The sequence below is a fragment of the Choloepus didactylus genome, chromosome 26 (genome assembly GCF_015220235.1).
Source record: "Choloepus didactylus isolate mChoDid1 chromosome 26, mChoDid1.pri, whole genome shotgun sequence".
Lineage (NCBI taxonomy): Eukaryota > Metazoa > Chordata > Mammalia > Pilosa > Megalonychidae > Choloepus > Choloepus didactylus.
Genome location: NC_051332.1, coordinates 9,936,741 through 9,958,623, shown reverse-complemented (window position 1 = coordinate 9,958,623; position 21,883 = coordinate 9,936,741). Strand labels below are relative to the sequence as shown.

The 21,883-nt window shown below is 37.5% G+C and overlaps 1 pseudogene; it reads left to right on the top strand.

Moving 5' to 3' along the window:
* The first annotated feature begins 15,998 nt into the window (after nt 1-15,998).
* LOC119520749 lies at nt 15,999-19,869 on the top strand (annotated as a pseudogene).
* Nucleotides 19,870-21,883: the final 2,014 nt, after the last annotated feature.

Sequence of the window (21,883 nt, the reverse complement as noted above, 5' to 3'; positions counted from 1 at the left end):
TGTTGCTATTACATTCTAATCTGTACAGACCCACCAAAGCTCATTTCCTATTCAAAATTCCATGTAATTATAGTGCTTGAACAAACTGACTGTAGAAATTATATTGTTTAGAAAATATAGATCCTACACTAAATAAATATCTCTTCCCTTGGTCTCATGTGGGAGTTAAAGTTTGAACACAATCAGTTTCAACCTTTATCCTTTGGCCTGATTTACTCCAGTCTTAATCAGATTTGCTTTATTCATATCTCTTATTGAAGTCTAGGCTCTATTTCAGCTTTTTTTTAAACATTTACTATATATGTTAATACTGGTATTCATATCTGCCAAGCTCTAGCTCTGAGTTTCAGGTGTCACAGAGATTCCCAATATTCCAGAGACCAATCAGGTTATACATTAATGGATCAACATCTCAGAGTTTGGAGATGGCCATTACAATTCAGGGATAGATTTAACTGCTGTAAGAGCTTACAATCTAGGGACCATTACAATAATCATTTCCCTGTTAGGCTGTGCTCTAAGATTTAATTCTGAGTTTACACATTTCAGCTAATCCATATTGGCGAGGCATCACTGTGATTGCCTTTGTTTCTGGCATACTTCGTTTAACATGCTGTCTACAGGATTCATTCACCTCATAGCATGTCTCACAGCTTCACTCCTTCTTGTAGTTGCTCAATATTCCATTGTATGCATACACCACAGTTCACCATTCTGTTCCTCAGTCAGTTTACCCTTAGGCCACTGCCACCCATTGCAAAGCATGAATACTGCTTCCATAAACATCAGTGTGCAAATGTCCATTCATGTCTCTGCTCTCGAATCTTCCAAATACAAACCACATAATGAGATTGTAGGACCTTGTGTCCCCACATACTTAGCTTCTGGTGTAGCCACCACAGTGACCTCCAGAAAGGCTACACCATTCTGCCCCTCAACAACAGTAAATAGGTATTTCCATCTCTCCATGTTTTCTCCAGCACTTTTACCTTTATTTATATTTTTTCCTACAATCTTATAGAGATATATTCACGTAACTTCCATGCATCCACAGTGTACAATCAGTTGTTCAGTGTATCATCACATAGTTGTATATTTTTCACCACAGTCAGCACTTGAACATATTGATTATTATGAAAAAGTGTTTTCTTTTCTTGGTGAGTAATAAACAAGATAATAAAAAGAAAAGGAAAAAGGTCATACAATAAAATATAATAGTAAGGACAAAAAACAATACCACTATCAAGAATCCCATATTCCTCCTTATATCCCCCTCTCATAATTAACTTTGGTATATTGCCTTTGTTACATTTAATGGAAGTATATTGGAATGCTACTGTTGAGCATAGACTCCAGTTTGCTTTGATTATGTTTTTCTTCCAAATAGCATCTCTTTTTCAACACTCTGCATGGTTGACATTCATTTGTTCTCCCACATGTGAGAACATATTTATATTTGTACCTTTAGCAAGAGTCATTGCTCACTCCAGTTTTTGCCCAGTTATACAGTCCCAGTCTTCATCATCTCTCTTTACCTCTGGTGTCATACATTCCCTTATCCCACCTCTTTCAACTTTACTCACAGACATCTTTGTTCCATATGTTTACAATATTGTGCAACCATTACACAGTATTATGGTATCTATTTCTGGACCTATACAATCAATCCTGCTGAACATTTCTGTAGTCCTTCAGTATAAAATGCCTGAACTCTACCCTCTTTCTATATCCTGGTAGCCTGTATTAGCTTTTAACTCTCAAAAGTTTCCTTATTAATGTTATTTCATATTAGTGAGACCATGCAGTATTTGTCCTTTTTTTTTCTGGTTAACTTCAGTTAACATAATGTCCTCAAGGTTCATCCATGTTATATGTTTCATGTCTTTGTTCTGTCTTCCAGCTGCATAATATTCCATCATGTGTATATACCAGTTTGTTTATCCACTTGTCCATTTATGGACATTTGGGCTGCTTCCATCTCTTGGGAATCATGAATGATGCTGCAATAAACATCAGTTTACAAATGTGCATTTGTGTTTTAGCTTTCAGGTACTCTGAGTATATACTTAGCAATGGAATAGCTGGGTCATATGTCAAATCTATGCTTAGCTTCATGAGGAGCCTCCACATAGCCTTTCAGAGTGGTTGCATGATTCTACATTCCCACCAGCAATGAATAAGTATGCCTCTTTGTCTACATCCTCTCCAGCAATTGTAATTTTCTCTTTTTTGGATAATGGCTATTCTGGTAGGTGTGAGATGGAATCTCACTGTGGTTTTGATTTGCATTTCCCTAATAACCAGTGAAGTTGAGCATTTTTTCATATTTTTTGAGCCATTTGCACTTCCTGTTTGGAAGTGTCTGTCCATAACTTTTGCCCATTTTTTTAATTGGTTTGTCTTTCTGTTGTTGAATTGTAGGATTGCTTTATATATTTGGGATATTAAGCCCTTATCTGATATGTGGTTTCCAAATATTGTCTCCCATTATGTATGCTGCCTTTTTACTTCTCTAACAAAGTCTTTTGATGTACAAAAGTGTTTGATTTTGAAGAGATCCCATTTGTCTATTTGTTCTTTGGTTGCTTGTGCTTTGGGTATAAGGTCTAGGAAACCACCTCCTATCACAAGAGCTTTAAGATAGTGCCCTACATTTTCTTCTAAGAGTCGTATGGTCTTATTGCTTACATTTAGGTCTTTGATCCAATTAGAGTTAATTTCTGTATAAGGTGTGAGGTAGGAGTCTTCTTTCTTTCTTTTGGAAATGGACATACAGTTCTCCAAACACCATTTATTGAAGAGGCTGCTCTGTCCCAGTTGATTTGGCTTGACTGCCTTATCAAAGATCAATTGTCTGTAGATGCAAGAGTCTATTTCTGAACACTCAATTCAATTCCATTGGTCAGTATCTCTCTCCTTATGCCAGTTCCATGCTATTTTGAGCATTGTGGCTTTGTAATAAGCTTCAAAGTCAGGTATTGTGAGACCTCCCACTTTGTTCCTCTTTCTCAAGATACTGTTGGCTATTCAGGGCACCATACCCTTCCAAATAAATTTGGTTATTGGTTTTTCTGTTTATGAAAAGTAAGTTGTGAGGATTTTAATTGGTATTGCATTGTATCTATAAATCAGTTTAGGTAGAGTCAACATCTTAATTATATCTAGTCTTCCAATCCATGAACACAGTATGTTCTTCCATTTTTTTTAAGTCCTGTTCAATTTCTTTTAGGAGTCTCTTGTAATTTTCTTTGTATAGGTCTTTTGTGGCCTTCATTAAGTTTATTCCTGAATACTTGACTCTTTTGGTTGCTATTGTAAATGGATTTTCTTTTTTTCTTCCTCTTCTTGCACATTGTGCCAGTTTGAATGTATTATGTCCCCCAAATGCCATTATCTTTGATGTAACCTTGTGTGGGCAGATGTTATTAGTGTTGATTAGATTGTAAGTCTTCGAGGGTTTCCCTGGAGATGTGCCCCACCCAACTGTGGGTGATGACACTGATTGGATAATTTCCATGGAGGTGTTACTCCACCCATTCAGGGTGGGTCTAAATTAAATCACTGGAGCCATATAAATGAGCTGACAAGCAGAGGGAACTCAGTGCAGTTGTGAGTGACATTTTGAAGAGGAGCTACAGCCAAGAGGGACACTTTGAAGGATGCACAGAAGCTGAGAGAGTAGCTGCAGATGAGAGACTGTTTGAAGACAGCTGTTGAAAGCAGGCTCTTGCTCTGGAGAAGCTAAGAGAGGACAAACACTGCAAGAGCAACCAACAGTGTCATTTTTGAGAAACAGTAGCTTAGAGAGGAACATCCTGGGAGAAAGCCATTTTGAAACCAGAACTTTGGAGCAGATGCCAGCCTTGTGCCTTCCCAGCTAACAGACGTTTTCTGGACACCATTGGCCATCCTCCAGTGAAGGTATTCAATTGCTCATGTGTTGCCTTGGACACTTTATGGCTTTAAAACTGTAACTGGGTAACCAAATAAACCCCTTTTATAAAAGCCAATCCATTTCTGGTGTTTTGCATTCTGGCAGCATTAGCAAACTAGAACACACATTTCTTGTGTATAAGAACACTACAGCTTTTTGCATATTGATCTTGTAGCCTGCCACTTTGCTGTATTCTTTGATCAGCTCTAATAGCTTTGCTGTAGTTTTTTTCTGGATTTTTCTACATATAGATTCATGTCATCTACAAACAGTGAAAGTTTTACTTCTTCCTCTCCAATTTGGATGTCTTTTATTTATTTTTCTTTCCTGATTGCTCTAGCTAGAACTTCCAACACAATGGTGAATAACAATGGTGCCAATGGGCTTTCCTGTCTTGTTCCAGATCATGGAGGGAATGCTTTCAGTCTCTCCCGATTGAGTACAATGTCAGCTGTGAGTTTTTCATATATTGCCTTTATCATATTAGGAATATTCCCTTCTATTCCTACCCTTTGAAGTGTTTTCATCAAGAAAGGATGTTGAATTTTGTCACATGCCTTTTCTGCATTCATTGCGATGATCTTGTGGTTCTTCTGCTTTGATTTATTGATGTGGTGTGACATGTTAATTGATTTTCTTATATTGAATCAGCCTTGTATACCTGGAATAATCCCCACTTGGTCATAGTGTGTAAGTCTTTTAATTTGCTGCTGGATTAGATTTACAAGTATTTTGTTGAGGATCTTTGCATCTCTATTCATTACAGAGTTTGGTCTATAATTTTCTCTCTTTTTTGTAGTATCTTTGTCTGGTTTTGGTGTTAGGGTGATTTTGGCTTCATTGAATGATTTGGGTACCTTACCCTCCTCTTCAATTTTTTTTTGAAGAGTTTGAGGATTGATATCAATTCTTGAATGCTTGGTAGAATTTACATGTGAAGCCATGTAGTCCTGGCCTTTTTTTTGGAGGGGGGTGTTTTGATGACTGACTCAATCTCTTTACTTCTGATTGGTTTGTTGAGATCCTCTATTTCTTCTCAGGTCAGTGTTTGTTGTTTATGCTTTTCTAGGAAGTTGTCCATTTGGTGTAAGTTGTCCAGTTTATTAGCATATAGTTGCTCATAGTATCTTCTCATTATCTTCTCCTTTATTTTTTTCTATTTTTTTAGGCTTACTAGGGGTCCATCAATTTTGTTTATTTTCTCAGAGAACCAGCTTCTGGTTTTGTTGTTTCTCTCTATTGTTTTCTTATTCTCAGTTTCATTTATTTCTACTCTGATCTTTGTTATTTCTTTACTTCTGTCTGCCTTGGGGTTTATTTGCTGTTCTTTCTCTAGTTCTTCCAGGTGGACAGTTAATTCCTCAAATTTTGTTCTCTCTTCTCTTTTAATATAGGCATTTAAGGCAACAAATTTTCCCCTCAGCACCACCTTTGCTGCATCCTATAAGTTTTGGTATGTTGTGTTTTCATTGTCATTTTCCTCAAGGTATTTACTAATTTCTCTTGTAATTTCTTCCTTTATCCACTGGTTTTCTAAGAGTGTGTTGTTTAGTCTCCATATATTTGTGAGTTTTCAATCCTCTGCCTGTTATTTATGTCTTTCTTAATTCCATTATGACCTGAGATACTGTTTTTTATAATATCTTTTTTTTTTAATTTGGCTTGCTTTGTGACCCAGCATGTGGTCTCCCCAAGAAAATGTTCCATGAGCACTCAAGGAGAATGTGTATCCTGCTGTTGTGGAGTGTAGTGTTCTATAAATGTCTGTCTAGTCTAGTTCATCTATCATACAATTCAACATCTCTAATCCCTTGTTGATCATCTGTCCAGATGTCTATCCATTGAAGAGAGTGATGTATTGAAGTCTCCAACTACTACTGTGGAGTTATCTACTTCTCCTTTCAGTGTTCTCAGTGTCTGCATCATTAATTTTGGGGCACACTGGCTTGGTGCATAAATGCTTATGATTTTCATTTTTTTTTTTTTGATAAATTGACCCTTTTGTTAATATATAGTGTCCTTTGTCTCTTTTGTTTTACTTTTGCAATCTACTTTGTCTGATATTAATATAGCTACCCCCACTTTTTTTTATGGTTGCTCTTTGCATGAAATATCTTTTTCCAACCTTTCACTTTCAGCCAATTTTTGTCCCGGTGTCTAAGGTGAGTTTCTTGTAGACAGCATATAGGTGGACCCTGTTTTTTAATCCCTTCTGCCAGTCTATGTCTTTTTATTGGGGAATTTAATTCATTAACATTTAGTGTTATTATTTTAAGGGCAGTACTTTCTTCTATCATTTTGTCTTTTGGAATTTATATGTCATATCTTATTTTTTCCTCTCTCTCTTTTTACCCTTCCTGATAATCTTCATTTCTACCCTCTTCTCCAAACCTCTTTCTCTTGTCTTTTCCTATCAGCCTCTAGCACTCCCTTTAGTATTTCCTATAGTGCCTGTCTCATATTCACAACCTCTCTCAGTTTCTGTTTGCCTGAAAACATTTTAATCTCTCCCTCATTTTTGAAGGACAGTTTTGCTGGATATAGAATTCTTGTTTGGTAGTACTTCTCTTTCAGTGTGTTAAATATATCATATAACTGTCTTCTCACCTCCATGTTTTCTGTGGAGAAATCTGTGCATAGTCTTATTGAACTTCCCTTGTATGTGATGGATTGCTTTTCTCTTGATGCTTTCAGAATTTTCTCTTTGTCTTTGAGATTGGACCATCTGATCAGTGTCTTGGAGTATGTCTGTAAGGGTCCATTCTGTTTGTGTTGTGCTGTACTTCTTGAATCTCCAATTTTATGTCTTTCATAAGAGTTGGGAAGTTTTCAGTGATTATTTATTCTATTCTTCTTTCTGCCCCTTTCTCCCTCTCTTCTCCCTCTGGGACACCCATAACATGTATGTTTGTGCATTTCTTGTTGTCAGTCAGCTCCCTGAGACATTGCTCATATTTTTCCATTCTTTTCACCATCTGTTCTTTCATGTGTGTGAATTCAGATGCCTGGTCTTCCAATTCACTGATCATTTCTTCTGCCTGTTCAAATCTACTGTTGTGTCCCTCCATTGTCTATTTCATCTCCTCCTTTATACCCTTCATTCCCATAAGTTCTGTCATTTGTTTTTTCAAGCTTATGAATTCTTCCTTATGGTCATCCAGTGTCCTTACAACCTTTATCTTTTTTACTATGTCTTCCCTCAGTTCTTTAACTTTTTTTAAATTGATTTAGATTTATTTGAACACCTCCAATTAGTTCTTCCTTCAACTCACTGAATTGATTTAGCAATAATAGCTTCAACTATTGTATCTCAGTAGAACTATTAGTTTGTTCCTTTGGCTGATTCATATTTTTGTGTTTCCTAGTATGGCTTGTTATCTTAAACTGTCTAGGCATCTGACTTTCTTGATTTATTCTGGAGCATGTTTTCACTCTTTTAAGTGGGATTTTCTTGTTGGTTGCCTTTGTTCTGTTACCTTAGTTCAGCTTATTCTAGAACTTTAACTTAGATTCTGTTTAGTTGATCAGAGTTTTTCTCCTTTTTTTGTGTGTGTTTCTTTCCCTGCCTCTATGTAGCCTTTTTGTGTGGTAGTCTCCTCATATATTGTCAGTCCTTGTTAGGTTTTCCTAGTCCAGAGAGGCCCAGGTCTCAGGAAGAGTGTGTGGAGTTCCCTTGAAAATGAGACCCTACTGTGAGGCCTTTAGACTCTGTGCTACTCAGCAGGTTGTGCTTGCCAGTCTGCAGTTCCCCCACTACTGTAAGTAAGAGGGGAGGCTTTAGCTCTCCAGGTGACCCTGACCCTGTTGGGGATACGGCTGACTGAAGCTAGTTAATGAATTCTAACCCCTGGGATCTGAGTTCCCAAAAAGGCTGGGAAGTTATGGTGTTTAGCAAATTTCCTCTGCCGCTAGACTTATTGCTTTTTCTCTCAGAGCTATCTTAGCTCTGCTCTTGCCTGGGCCCAAATTGCAAATCTGTGAGGCTTTCTGTAATGAGCTTCATAGATTAATTGTTTTAGGAAAAGAGAAAAAGTAATTTAAAAAAAAAAGGAAGGGTCCACTGTGGACTCTTTACAGTCTTTGCAGATCTAATGGGCTATTGAAATGCTAAAAGACCAGGAGTTGAGGGTGATTAAGGAGCAGTAAAGAAAGCAGAGAATTTGGGTTTCACACAAGGGCTCTCTGCCCCTGGATTTGCATATGAGCCTGATTCTGTTTGAGCCCTGCCCTTCTCCATATTATGTTCACCTGACTCCAAAATGTCTCTGTTTTTATTTTGTTTTCTGTTTTTTCTTTCTTTTGCTGTTTTGCTAACCCTATCTCCTCTCCACTGGGCTGACTCCTCCCAGATTTTCCAGTGTCTGCTCTATGGTTGCAGCTTTCATTCTCCTTCCTGGTTCCCAGCATATATGCCCCCCCTCAGGATTGTGCCTGGCAGGGAGGGGCATTGGCCCTCTGGCCACAAGAACTTACAGATTTTGCTGATCTCAGCTATTCCACACATTAGTGAGTATTGTATGAAATTTGCCCAATCTCAAATTCCTCTGTGGTGTATGGTTCACACAGTTCCTGGCTTTCTACCAACTGCCCCGGAGGAGTAACTACAGCCTAGACCTCACCACTCTGTCACCTTGCCCCACCCCCCAAGTATTTTAATTTATTAAATATTAGATATTAATTTTTATTCATTCTACTGTTTGTCATTAACCATACCTTATTCCATTATATTGCTAATGATTTCTCTAAGGGATAAAATTTACATCCTAAAAATATTTTAATGCACTTACTATGATTACTTCTATGTATCCAAGATGTCAGCACAAGACTCTCCAGGGTACTGTTTGCTAACAGAATCTTTGAATAACTAGTCATACTGCGGGAGTCATCCTCCTCAAAACTGCAGACACCAGTTAATGGCTTACAGTAACTATTTAATTACTGAATCAAGGAAATGCATCATTAAACTTGTAGTACAAGATTTTCTTTCCCACAACTCCTTCCCTATTGCTTTCATTACTAATCCCTGGCTATGTTTTGGAAAGAACCAGGAAACCCTGAATATATATATGTGTGTGTGTGTGTGTGTGTGTGTGTGTGTGTGTGTGTATACATGCTGCACACTGGGGTGCATGTGTGTTAGTACCAATCTATCCAGTGGCCAGGTGGAAGCCTGACCCAGGACCATCTTTGAAGTCTCATTCTCCCATACCTTGTTCTGCAGGCATAAGCATCTTTTTAATCAGTGTAGGAAGTCATCAATTCAAGTCAATTCAACTTGGGTTGTACCCAAGCGTTCCTGGTTTAAAGCATACAATAGAGCCTCTTCAGAAAGGGAAAGACTATTTCACAGAGATAAAGTGAGAATTCCATTTATAAGTCCAGGAAACATGCCCAGGACAAGACACAGCCTCAGAGAAGAAACAGAAGCACCCATAATTTTGCCTCAGGCTGACATTCTTGATAAGAGAGATAGACCCTGAAGTATAGCACCAGCCAACACAGAGCCAATTTTCAAATACAGGGAAGGTATATTTTAATTTTTTTTGAAATCATCAAAGAATAAGGCAAGATTTTGTATTTAAAGGAGAAAGAATCAGTGAATTTGGAGACAAGTTTATTGAAATGATTTAGGCTGAAAAAGCAAAAGAATAAAGATGGGAAAAAAGAGAACAGAACCTAAGAGACTGTGAGAGATGTTCATGACAGGAGTCTCAGAAGAAGAAAAAGAGAAAAGGGCTGGAAATATATTCAAATATATAGTCACAGTAAACTTATCAACTTTAATGAAAGACATGAAGATGTTACCATCAGAAAACAGATTTCAATAGTTATGCCAGCCTGATACTGCAGTAAACAAAACAAAAAATTCTCTGTTTTGTTGAGGTGGATTTTATTACCAGTGCACTTGTAAAGAACCAGAGGAAAATTTTTCCAAGACCATTTCAAAGTGAGAAAGGTGCTTTGAGCTTTTCATACTTCAGAGACAAAGGAATGGCAGGGGTCCAAAGAAAAGCAGAATAAAGCACTAAAACTAAGTAAAAGTCACAAGATTCATTAAAATTGAATAACAGTTGCCTGCTTCATTTCATTTTGTCAGCATATCCAGTTACCTTGTTGGTCCTTCTCTCTTTGTTGACCATTCAGGCTTCTGATCTTGTCCTTCAAGAGGGAAAGGTGTTGATATTAACCTATATGGTGTTTCATCATGCTTTGGGTATTTTATCCCTGAAACCTGACCTGGGGAAGATCTCATTAATGTAATCAGGAACAGAGAAAATGCTTTTGAAATTAGGTCCAACAAGCTATACTAGTAATGGCTTTCAAACTTTAAGTGAATCAAAGCAGAGTGATTTGCTTATAATAATTTCTAGATGACTGATTCAAGAAATGCCTTCACAGAAATAATGTTGAATGCAGATGGATTAAACTCCCCAATCAAAAGATATAGATTGCAGAATGGATAAAAAAAAATGAACCATCAATATGTTGCATAACAGAGACTCATCTTAGACACAGGGTCACAAAGAAATTGAAAGTGAAAGGATGAAAAAAATATTTCATGAAAGTTACAGCCAAAAGAAAGTAGGAGTAGCAAAATTAATATCAGATAAAATAGACTTTAAATGCAAGGATCTTAGGAGAGACAAAGAAGGTCACTACATACTAATAAAAGGGGTAATTCAACAAGAAGAAATAACAGTCATAAATGTTTATGCACCCAATCAAGATGTCACAAAATACATGAGAGAAACTGGCAAAACTCAAGGAAGCAATTGATGTTTCCACAATAATAGTGAGAGATATCAACACACCACTTTCTCCTATAGATAGATCAACCAGACAGACCAATAAGGAAATTGAAAACCTAAACAATCTGATAAATAAATTGGATTTAACACACGTATATAACATTACATCGCAAATCACCAGGATACACATTCCTCTCTATTGCTCAAAGAATTTTCTCCAGAATAGATCATATGCTGGGACATAAAACAAGCCTCAATAAATTTTAAAAAAAATGAAATTATTCAAAGCACATTCTCTGTCCACAATGGAATAAAATTAGAAATAAATAACCATCAGAGAGTTAGAAAATTTGCAAATAACTCGAGGTTACACAACACACTCCTAAACAATCAGTGGGTTAAAGAAGAAATAGCAAGAGAAATTGCTAAATATATAGAGATGAGTGAAAATGAGAAAACAATATACCAAAACCTATGAGATGCAGCAGAAATGGTGCTGAGAGGGAAATTTATAGCACTAAACAAATACATTGAAAAGGAAAGGGAGTCAAAGTCAAAGAACTAATGGATCAACTGAAGAAGCTAGAAAATGAGCAGCAAACCAATCCTAAACCAAGTAGAAGAAAAGAAATAACAAGGTTTGAAGCAGAAATAGATGACATAGAGAACAAAAAACAATAGAGAGAATAAATAATGCCAAAAGTTTGTTTGAGAGGATCAACAAGATTGACAAGCCCCTAGTTAGACTGAAATATTCAAAAAGAGAGAGGACCCGTATAAACAAAATTATTATTGAGAAGGGTGACATTAGTGCAGATCATAAAGAAGTTAAAAAAAATTATAAGAGGATACTATGAACAACTGTATGCAAACAAACTGGATAATATAGAGGAAATGGACAATTTCCTGGAAACATATGAACAACCAAGACTGACCAGAGAAGAAATAGAAGACTGCAGCCAGCCAATCACAAGCAAAGAGATCCAATCAGTCATCAAATAGCTTCCCACAAATAAATGCCCGTGGCCAGATGGCTTCACAGGGGAATTCTACCAAACTTTCCAAAAAGAACTGATACCAATCTTTCTTAAACTCTTTCTAAACATTGAAGAAAATGGAAGACTACCTAACTCATTTTATGAAGCTAACATCAATCTAATACCAAAATGAGGCAAAGTTGCTACAAAAAAGGAAATCTGCAGGCCAAACTCCCTAATGAATATACTAGCAAATTGAATCCAAAGACACATTAAAAAATCATACACCATGACCAAGTGGGGTTTATTCCAGGAATGCAAGGATGGTTCAACATAAGAAAATCAATCAATGTATTACAACACATTAAATAATCAAAGGGAAAAATCAAATAACCATCTCAGTAGATGCTAAAAAAGCATTCAACAAAATCCAGCATCCTTTTCTGATAAAAGCACTTCAAAATGTAGGAATTGAAGGAAACTTCCTCAATATTATAAAGAGCATATATGAAAAGCCCACAGTCAGCATAATACTCAATGGTGAGAGACTGAAAGCCTTCCCTCTAAGATCAGGAACAAGACAAGGATGCCCACTATCACCACTGTTATTTAACATTGTGCTGGAAGTGCTATCCAGGGCAATCTGGTAAGACAAATAAATAAATGACATCCAAATTTGAAAGGAAAAAGTTAAACTGTCATTGTTCACAGATGATATGATCTTATATCTGGAAAACCTGAGAAATTGTTACAGCTACTAGAGCTAAAACAAATTTAGCAAAGTAGCAGGATACAAGATGAATACACGTAAGTTGGTAATGTTTCTATGTGCTGGAAATGAACAAATTGAAGAGACACTCAAGAAAAAAGATACCATTTTCAATAGCAACTAAAAAAATCAAGTACCTAGGAATAAACTTAACCAAGATGTAAAAGACTTATTCAAAGATAACTGCATAAATCTACTAAAAGAAATAAATGAGGACCTTAAAAATGGGAAAATATTCCATGTTCATGGATAGGAAGACTAAATGTCACTAAGATGTCAATTCTACCCAAACTCATCTACAGATTCAATGCAATCCCAGTCAAAATTCCAACAACCTACTTTGCAGACTTGGAAAAGCTAGTTATCAAATTTTTTTGGAAAGAGAAGATGCCTTGAATTGCCAAAGACACTCTAAAAAAAGGAAAATGAAGTGGGAGGACTTAAACTTGCTGACTTTGAAGCTTATTACAAAACAATAGTTGTCAAAACAGCATGGTACTGGCACAAAGATAGACATACTGATCAATGGAATCAAAATGAGAATTTGAAGATAGACCCCCAGATCTGTCATTGATTTTTGATAAGGCACCCAAAGCCCCTGAACTGGGACATAATAGTCTTTTCAACATATGAGGCTGGGAGAGTAGGATATCCATATCCAAAAGGATGAAAGAAGACCCCCTCCTCCCACCCTACACAAAAATTAACTGAAAGTGAATCAAAGATTTCAATACAAAAGACAGTACCATAAAACTCCTAGATGATAATGTAGGGAAACATCTTCAAGACATGTATAAGGTGGCCACTTCCTAGACTTTACCTCCAAAGCACAAGCTACAAAAGAGAAAATAGATAAATGGGAAATTCTCAAGCTTAGAAGTTTCTGTGCCTCAAAGGAATTTGTCAAAAAGGTGAAGTGGCAGACAACTCAATGGGAAAAATTCTTGGAAACCACATATCTGATCAAATACTGATATCTTGTATATATAAAGAAATCCTACAACTCAGTGACAATAGTACAGGTGGCTCAATTATAAATTGGGCAAAAGATATGAAAAGACAGTTCTCTGAAGAGGAACTACAAGTGGCCAAGAAACACATGAAAATATGTTCAGCTTCACTATCTATTAGAGAGATGAAAATTAAGACCACAAAGAGATACCATCTCACATCAATTAGAATGGCTGCCATTAAACAGAAAACTACAAATGCTGGAGAGGATGTGGAGAAATTGGAACTCTTATTCATTGTTGGTAGGATTGTAGAGTGGTTCAGACACTCTGGAAGTCAGCCTGGCACTTCCTTAGAGAACTAGATTTAGAGTTGACCCTTTGATCCACCAATTGCACTTCTTAGTATATACCCAGAAGATATGAAAGCAGTGACACAAACAGTTATCTGCACACCAATGTTCATAGCAGCATTATTCACAATTACCAACATATGGGGTAATTGTTGGAAATGATTGTCATTCAATTTGAAGGACAACCCAAATGTCCTTCAAAAGATGAATGTATAAATAAAATGTGGTATATACACACAATGGAATACTATGCAGTTGTAAGAAGGAACAATGTCAAGAAGCATATGACAACATGGATATACCTTGAAGATGTAATGCTGAGCAAAGTAAACCAGGCAGAAAAAGAGAAATATTATATGCTACCACTAATGTGAGCACTGAAAATGTAAAACAAATGGTTCATAATGTAGAATGTAGGGGAACTAGTGATAGCAATTAAGGAAGAGGGAATGATAACCCAATAAGAATAGATAAGCTATTGTGGGTAAATTTAATGTTCTGGGAATGCCCAGGAATGGCTATGGTCTGTTCATTTCTTATGGGTTTGGTAGGAACAAGTTCACAGAAATGTTGCTATATTAGGTTATTTTCTTGGGGTACAGTAGGAACATGTTGGAAGTAAAGTAGTTATCTTAGGTTAGTTGTCTTCTTTTTACTCCCATTATGGTTTGTTTGAAATATTTCTTTATTGTATGTTTTTTTTTAAATTTTTGATAAAGTTGATTTTTAAAAGTCAATAAAATAATGAAAAAAAATGCAGGTCCCCCTTGAGCTGGTGGAGAATGTAGGGGTGTTGGTCTTCCTCACCTCATTGTTCCTGATGTGCTTGCAGACATTGGGGACTGGTGGTTTGATGGATTGAGCCCTCTACCACAGGACTTCCCTTGGGAAGACTGTTGCTACAAAGGAGAGACTAGGCTTCCCTATAATTGTGCCTAAGAACCTCCTGATTGCCTCTTTGTTGCTCAGATGTGGCCCTCTCTCTCTAGCTAAGCCAACTTGGCAGGTGAAATCACTGGCCTCCCCTCTATGTGAGGTCTGACACCCAGGGGAGTGAATCACCCTGGCAACATGGATCATGACTCCCAGAGAGGAAACTAGACCTGGCATCATGGGATGGAGAACATCTCCTTGACCAAAAGAGGGATGTGAAAGGAAATGAAATAAGCTTCAGTGGCAGAGAGATTCTAAAAGAGCTGAGAGATCACTCTGGTGGACACTGTTATGCACAGTATAGACAACCATTTTTAGGTTCAAATGAATTGGAATAGCTAGCAGTAAATACATGAAACTATCAAACTACAACCCAGAACCCATGAATCTTGAAGATGATTGTATAAAAATGTAGCTTGTGATGGGTGACAAAGTGATTGGGAAAGACATGTGAACCACGCTCCCCTTTGTCTAGTTTTGAATGGATGAGTAGAAAAATTGGGGAAGGAAAAAAAGTGCACCCAGTGTTCTTTTTGGCTTTAATTGTTCTTTTTCACTTTAATTATTATTCTTATTGTTCTTGTATGTGTGGTGGTGAAAATGTCAAAGATTAATTTTGGTTATGAATGGTTGTATAATGGTACTGTAAACAATTGAATATATACTTTGTTTTGTATGACTGCATGGTATGTGAATGTGTCTCAGTAAAATGAACTAAAAAAATAAAAAAGCCATAAAAAAGAAAATGAAGACTGTCCAAAAAAAGACTAATCTCCAACCTAGGCCTTCTTAGTAAAATGGGGACTATTTGATAGATCCTTATAGCTCCACATGGAACTACAAGCAGTCAGAAGTGAAGGCACCCAAGGCCAAGTTTCTTTCTCTGCAAAATTTCTATTCCTTTGTGTCAATGACCTAAACAACTTCACCCTATGCTACATATAATTTGGCAGAAGGGAGCTGGGAAATATTTAATGTTGAGTGTGTCAGTTTGATGTATTATATCCCCCAAAACGCCATGATCTTTGATGTAATCTTGTGTGTGCAGACATATTAGTGTTCACTAGGTTGGAATCTTTGGATTAAGTGGTTTCCATGTAGTTGTGACCCACCCAAATGTAAGTGATAACTCTGGACTATTTCCATGGAAGTGTGGCCCCATACACGCAACATGGGTCTGATTTAATCACTGGAGTACTTTAAAAAAGAGTCATGGTGGGAGGGGGCAAGATGGTGGCATAGAGAAGAGTTGAATTTAGTTAGTCCCCTAGACAACTAATAAACAACCAGGAACAACTAGTAAATAATTTTGAATAACTGCTTGAGGACACCCATGGCTACCCACACATCATACATCAACCTGGATTGGGAGGAATGCCTGAGGCTGCATCATGATATCTGTAAGTCAAAACTGGGGAAATTTACCAGGAGCCCTCTGCCACCACAGCAGGCCAAGCTGCAAAATCTCACTGTGGTAGAAAGCAGCATTCCCAAGCCAAGCAAATATAGCTCAACCTAGCTCCAACTGGGGTTTTAATTAACAAATGTGGAATGGTGAATACAAGCTACAAACCACTAACAAGCAGACAGAGGCTTTTAGTGATGTTAAAGTACCAGAAGATTCCTCTGTCCTGGGAGGGGGAGTCCAGAAGACCAGATGTTACCTCTGGTTAATGGGTGAAACTGTGAGGCTGTGAACTGGCTCTGAAAGGGGGCTTTCTGTTCCTTTCTCTCTCTCTCAACCTGAGGGGCTCAGTGGAGACAGCCTCAGCCATTTTCAGTTCACAGCACTAAGACCCTGACTAGGGTGTAGGAAACAGAATCAGGGAGACAAAGGAGCTATTCAAATGCAGATGAAAACTCCCTAAAGGGTGTATCTTTCCTAAGAGGAAGAAGGTGGGGCCCAGCTCTGCTACCAGTCTTTCCTTCAGAAACAGACCCCAGCACTTGGGGGAAACAGCCAAAAGAAAAACTAAGGGGGCCACACCACTTTACACCAGTTGGGAAGGACAGGCTGACAGGCACCATCTGCTGGGCAGGTTAGATAAAACACAGAAGCTAGAGACCTCACAGGAAAGTCTGTCAATATCTAAGACACACCCACAGTTTGTCTTGAAACTGAATATAACCCCATTCTGAGATCTGAACCTTTCTGGCTTAGGAAAATCTGATTCAGGTAACCAAGGAAAGCAGATGCCTAGAAAACAGAAAACTACAATCTAATCTAGGAAAAATGGAGATATGGCCCAGTCAAAGTAACAAACTTACACCTCAATTAGGAAACAGTTTAGATATTGTTTCACTTTAATGAAAAATTCAATTAAAGATTTTCAAATAAATGTGCTAATTCAAATAAAAAACCAAATCAATGAGTTCAGGGAAGATATGGCAAAAGAGATGAAAGCTATAAAGAAAGCCCTGGGCAAACATAAGGTAGAAATCAAAAGTTTGAAAAACCAACTGGCAGAATCTATGGAAATAAAAGGCAGAGCAAAAGAGATGAAAAACACAATAGAGACATACAACAGCAGATGACAAGAAGCAGAAGAAAACACTCAGGAACAGAGAACAAGCCACATGAAATCCTATACACAAAAGAACAGAAAAGGAAAAAAATGGAAAAACATGAGCAAAGACTCAGAGAATAGAATGACAACATGAAGTGCATGAATGTATATGTCATGGGTGTCTCAGAAGTAGAAGAGAAGGGAAAAGGGCAAGAAGCAATAATGGAGTAAATCAATGAAAATTTCACATCATTTATGAAAAACATAAAATTACAGATCCAAGAAGAACAGCATACCCCAAACAGAATAGATCTGAATAGACCTATGCCAATACACCTAATAATCAGTTTATCAAATATCAAAGACAAAGAGAATCCTGAAAGTAGCAAGAGTAAAGTGACCCATCACATACAAGAGAAGCTTGATAAGACTATATGTGGAATTCTCAGTAAAAACCATGGAGGTGAAAGGAAGTGGTGTGATATATTTAAGATACTAAAAGAGAAAAATTGCCAACCAAGAATCCTATATTTGGCCAAACTGTTCTTCAAGTATGAGGGTGAATTTAAAATATTCTCTGACAGATGATTAGAGAGCTTGTGAACAAGATACCTGCTCTACAGGAAATACTAAAGGGACCACTACAGACAGGAAAAAAAACAGGAGTGGGAGGTTTGGAGTACAATTTTGGGTGATGGTAGCACAGCAATGTAAGTACACTGAACAAAGCTGACTGTGAGTTTAGGAGCATGTGGGACACCAGAAGGAAAGAAAAAGATGAAAACTTGGGCTGTATAACTCAGAGAAACCTAGAGTGGTCAACAATTGTGATAAAAGATACAAACATGTTTTTACATGAGGGAGAACAAATGAATGTCAACCTTGCATGGTGTTAAAAATTGGATGGTATTGAGGAAAAATAAGATCAATGCAAACTAGAGACTATAGTTAACAGAAACATTGTATTATGCTTCCTCAATGTAACAAGGACAACTTACCAAAGCTAAATGCCTATAAGTGGGGGACATAAGGGAGAGGCATGGGATTCTCGGCATTGGTGATGTTGTCTGACTCTTTTATTCTACTTTAGTTTAAACCTATCTTTCCTTTTGTTGCTTTTTAATTGTCATTTTTTCTTTCTTTTTATTTTGTCTCTAACTTCTTTGACTCTCCTTTGTGGAAGAAATGGAGACATCCTTATATAGATAGTGGTGATGGTGGTGAATAAATAAATAGGTGACTATAAAGAGAATCACTGACTGTTTAATTAGGACAGAAAGCATGGTGGGTGAACAAAACTGTCTTAAAAATGGGTTGATGAACAAACCTTGGGGGCACTATATTGAGTGAAATAAGTCAAACACAGAAGGAACAATATTGTATGGTCTCACTAATATGAACTAATTATAATATGTAAACTCATAGACATGAAATATATGTTACCAGGGTATAGAATGAGGCTAAAGAACGGGGAGCAGTCACTTATTATGAGCAGAGTGTTTCATTATGTTGAACTTAAGTGTTTGGAAATGGACAGAGATGAAGGTAGCATGTTATTGTGAGAATAACAAACAGTGCTGAATGGTGTGTGAATATGATGGAAATGGGAAGCTAAGGGTCATGTGTGCCACCAGAAGGACAGTTGGAGGTTAAAATATGGGAATGTGTAAAACAGTGAATCTCATGGTTGATAATTTCCATGATTAACTGTACAAATACTAGAAATCTCTTTCATGAACTAGAACAAATGTATGACACTATAATGAGAAGTTAATAATAGAGACAGAGTCCATTACCTTACCTTACCAAGTACATCCTGAGCCTCAAGAGGAAAATTGAGAAATTTGTAGAAAATTTGGAACAAGAAATGAAGTACTGGCTTTCCTATGGTGATAAGATTCCGAGTCCTGAAATCCTGAAATGGATGAATGATTTGGCTAAAGGCTGTAAAAAGCACAAAGAACTAAAGCTGAAGCTGAAAGAACAAGGAAGTGCTCCCAAATATCCATCTAGAAACCTGCTCTGTGGACAACCCACAGTCCCAGAGAGAATGAGAAGTCAGAAGCTGCAGTCCCTGAACTGACCTCCTCTGGAGAGGTGACCACCCGTGCCATGTTCACACACCTGAAGTAGAAGAGAGGGCAGCTCCCTCCCCAGGAGGATGTTATGGTAACTAAGTAAGAAAAGTAACTCATAAATCCTTCCTTATGACTGATACAGAATTAACAAGAAATTCTTGTGAACACCTTCCCTTATCCCAAAAATTGAAAAAGAGGACTCTGATGAAGACTGTCCTCAGGGAAGCCAGCAGTCCTCTTTGACTGATCCAGCATCTCACCTTCTTGTTGGCAACCACCATACCTATTCCCATGAGACTGATCCTGTTAGGGCCCTGATGCCAGGTGAAAAGAAAGAAGTCAAACAGTCAGCCCTCTTCATGTCCAGTTTAATGAGGGCACCATACTTGTACTTCTTGACCATCTCTAAGAAACTAGAGCTAACAAGGAAAGATTTCAGAAAGACTTAAGAGATTTTGAAGTATAGTTTTTTAAACAAGCAGGAAGTCCACAAAAGGAAGACAAGTTCCCGATGGCAGATGAATGCTATGAACATAAGCACATAAAAACCAAACTGGGGCTGTTTCCTTTGGAAAGAACTGCAGAGATCCCTGTTTTTCTGATCTGCCTCTCTCTGTAGGAAACATCTCTGAATTTTTACTCCAGAACTGTGGAAAAATCACATTGGCCATTTCTCTTCAGGTGACACCACTGCTTTACATGTAAGCAGAGGATGAGATGACAGTTTTGTCTTCTTGCCTTCTGCTTGCCAGCTCGGAACCTTTGCCTATGAGCAAGCTGGGGCATGGTTGACCAGAGCCTCAGTGTTTTGGGTCTACTGGGCCTGGGATGGGGTTTCTGGCCACAAGTGGAAGTTGGGTGGAGGAAGGAACCCCCAACTTTTTGGCCAATTTCACCTTGATTTCTTCCCCTATTACACTAAGATCTGATGTGGGTGAGACATACTGGTGACCCACTATTCTCATGAGGATATTGTAGACTGTGGCAGGGCTGGGGGAGAAAGAGCAGAACCTTCTTGGACATCCCTCTACATAGGCAATGGGTGGGAGTGGATTATGGCTCAAGTGTCACAGACTCTGGCTGTTTTCAGATTTAGAAAATGTTTTGGAATAAATGATTTCTCATTTTATCTATGCTCTTAGAATAATTTCCAGAGACAATAAATGTTTTATTATTTTTAACAATCATTTGTTTCACTGAAGAGCATATTTGCAAAGCTTCTCAGGCCACTATTTCAGATGAGAGGATAATATATTTGAAAATGTCTTACCTGACACATAAATGTTCCTTTTCTTATTATTAGAGCATGGGAGCATTGAGAAAATTCTTCATATGAATAACATGCATTTTTTTATAATGGACTAACAAATATAAGGGTAAACCTTTCCAAAGTACCCTCCTATTTGCTGTCTCTTTTAATCCTCACTCACATGAGACAAAGTGAGGATTATTTTTCTATATTTTTGCAAATGAGGAAACAGACTTAGGGACATAATGTGATATAGTGTGTAGATTTCATCTCAGCCTTTGAGGTCTCACACCCCACCATATCCCTGCATGCCTACAGTGCAAAGCAGCATTATTGACTCTGTGGCAGGTTACTGGAGCTGGGACATGCTTCCTTAGACCATGGTCTCTGGATCTGAATCTTATCTCAATCTTAAGTGTCAATATGACCATGGAGATCCAATTGTTGATGTTACAAACCTCATTCCTGGGTTCAAATGAGGCAATGGGGAAAAGAGAAATTTCCTTACTGTTGAATTATGGGTTTGAAAGGTCATTAAAGGGAGGAGTCACATGCCATTTTAAAATGAGGTATAATTCTGAGATTAGTGCCATTTTTTCTGTTATTTCCTTGAGGAAAACTTGTACAGTAAACATGGGCAAGAGCTGCAGGTGGGGAAATGCAAATTAAAAGTGGATTCATTCTCACTATGTCACTGTATCTGTCTCCTCATAAATCTTCTTTCCATATTTCCCAGAGCTTCAATTGAAGAAGTTCTGTAAAGGAACTTAGTTTCTTGTTGATGAAACTCATGGGGTTGAAATATGTGTAGTTAATGTTGGCTTCTGCAATGCAGGTGCCCTAAAAGGGGACAAATTCAGGAATGTCTCCCTCTCCATTTTGGGGAAAGATGAAATTTTAGTAGTAGTTATATAAAATTGGATACAAAATGTATGGTATACTGGGAGAGGTATTCTCTAAATTCTTAACTGAAATTGCAGCAGATACAAGAGCAGAGGACTTGTGGAGCTGTAATTTGATCACTGAACTTTAAGGACATATCTGACCATATTTCAATGCTGTCACCAGGGAGACTATTTAAGAGTATTTATGAAGACATTAGGCAAATGCTGGCTGAAGATCAAAGCCAAGCATGCATAGAAAGGTACAAGTATCTTTTGAGTATTCCTATCCACAACCTGTTCATTCTATCCCTCTCCCTTTGGCCTTCTAAGGAAGACTGTCTTTGGGTACCTGCTGGATGCCTCAGAATTTTAAAAGGCAGAATGGAAATGGAGGTTACATTGGAAGACATTCCTCTAGAGGGAGAAAAAGAACATAACCCGCAAAGCAGGGGTTGAATTTGATTTAAGAGCCTTTTAGCCTAAATTTAAAAGGTATAATT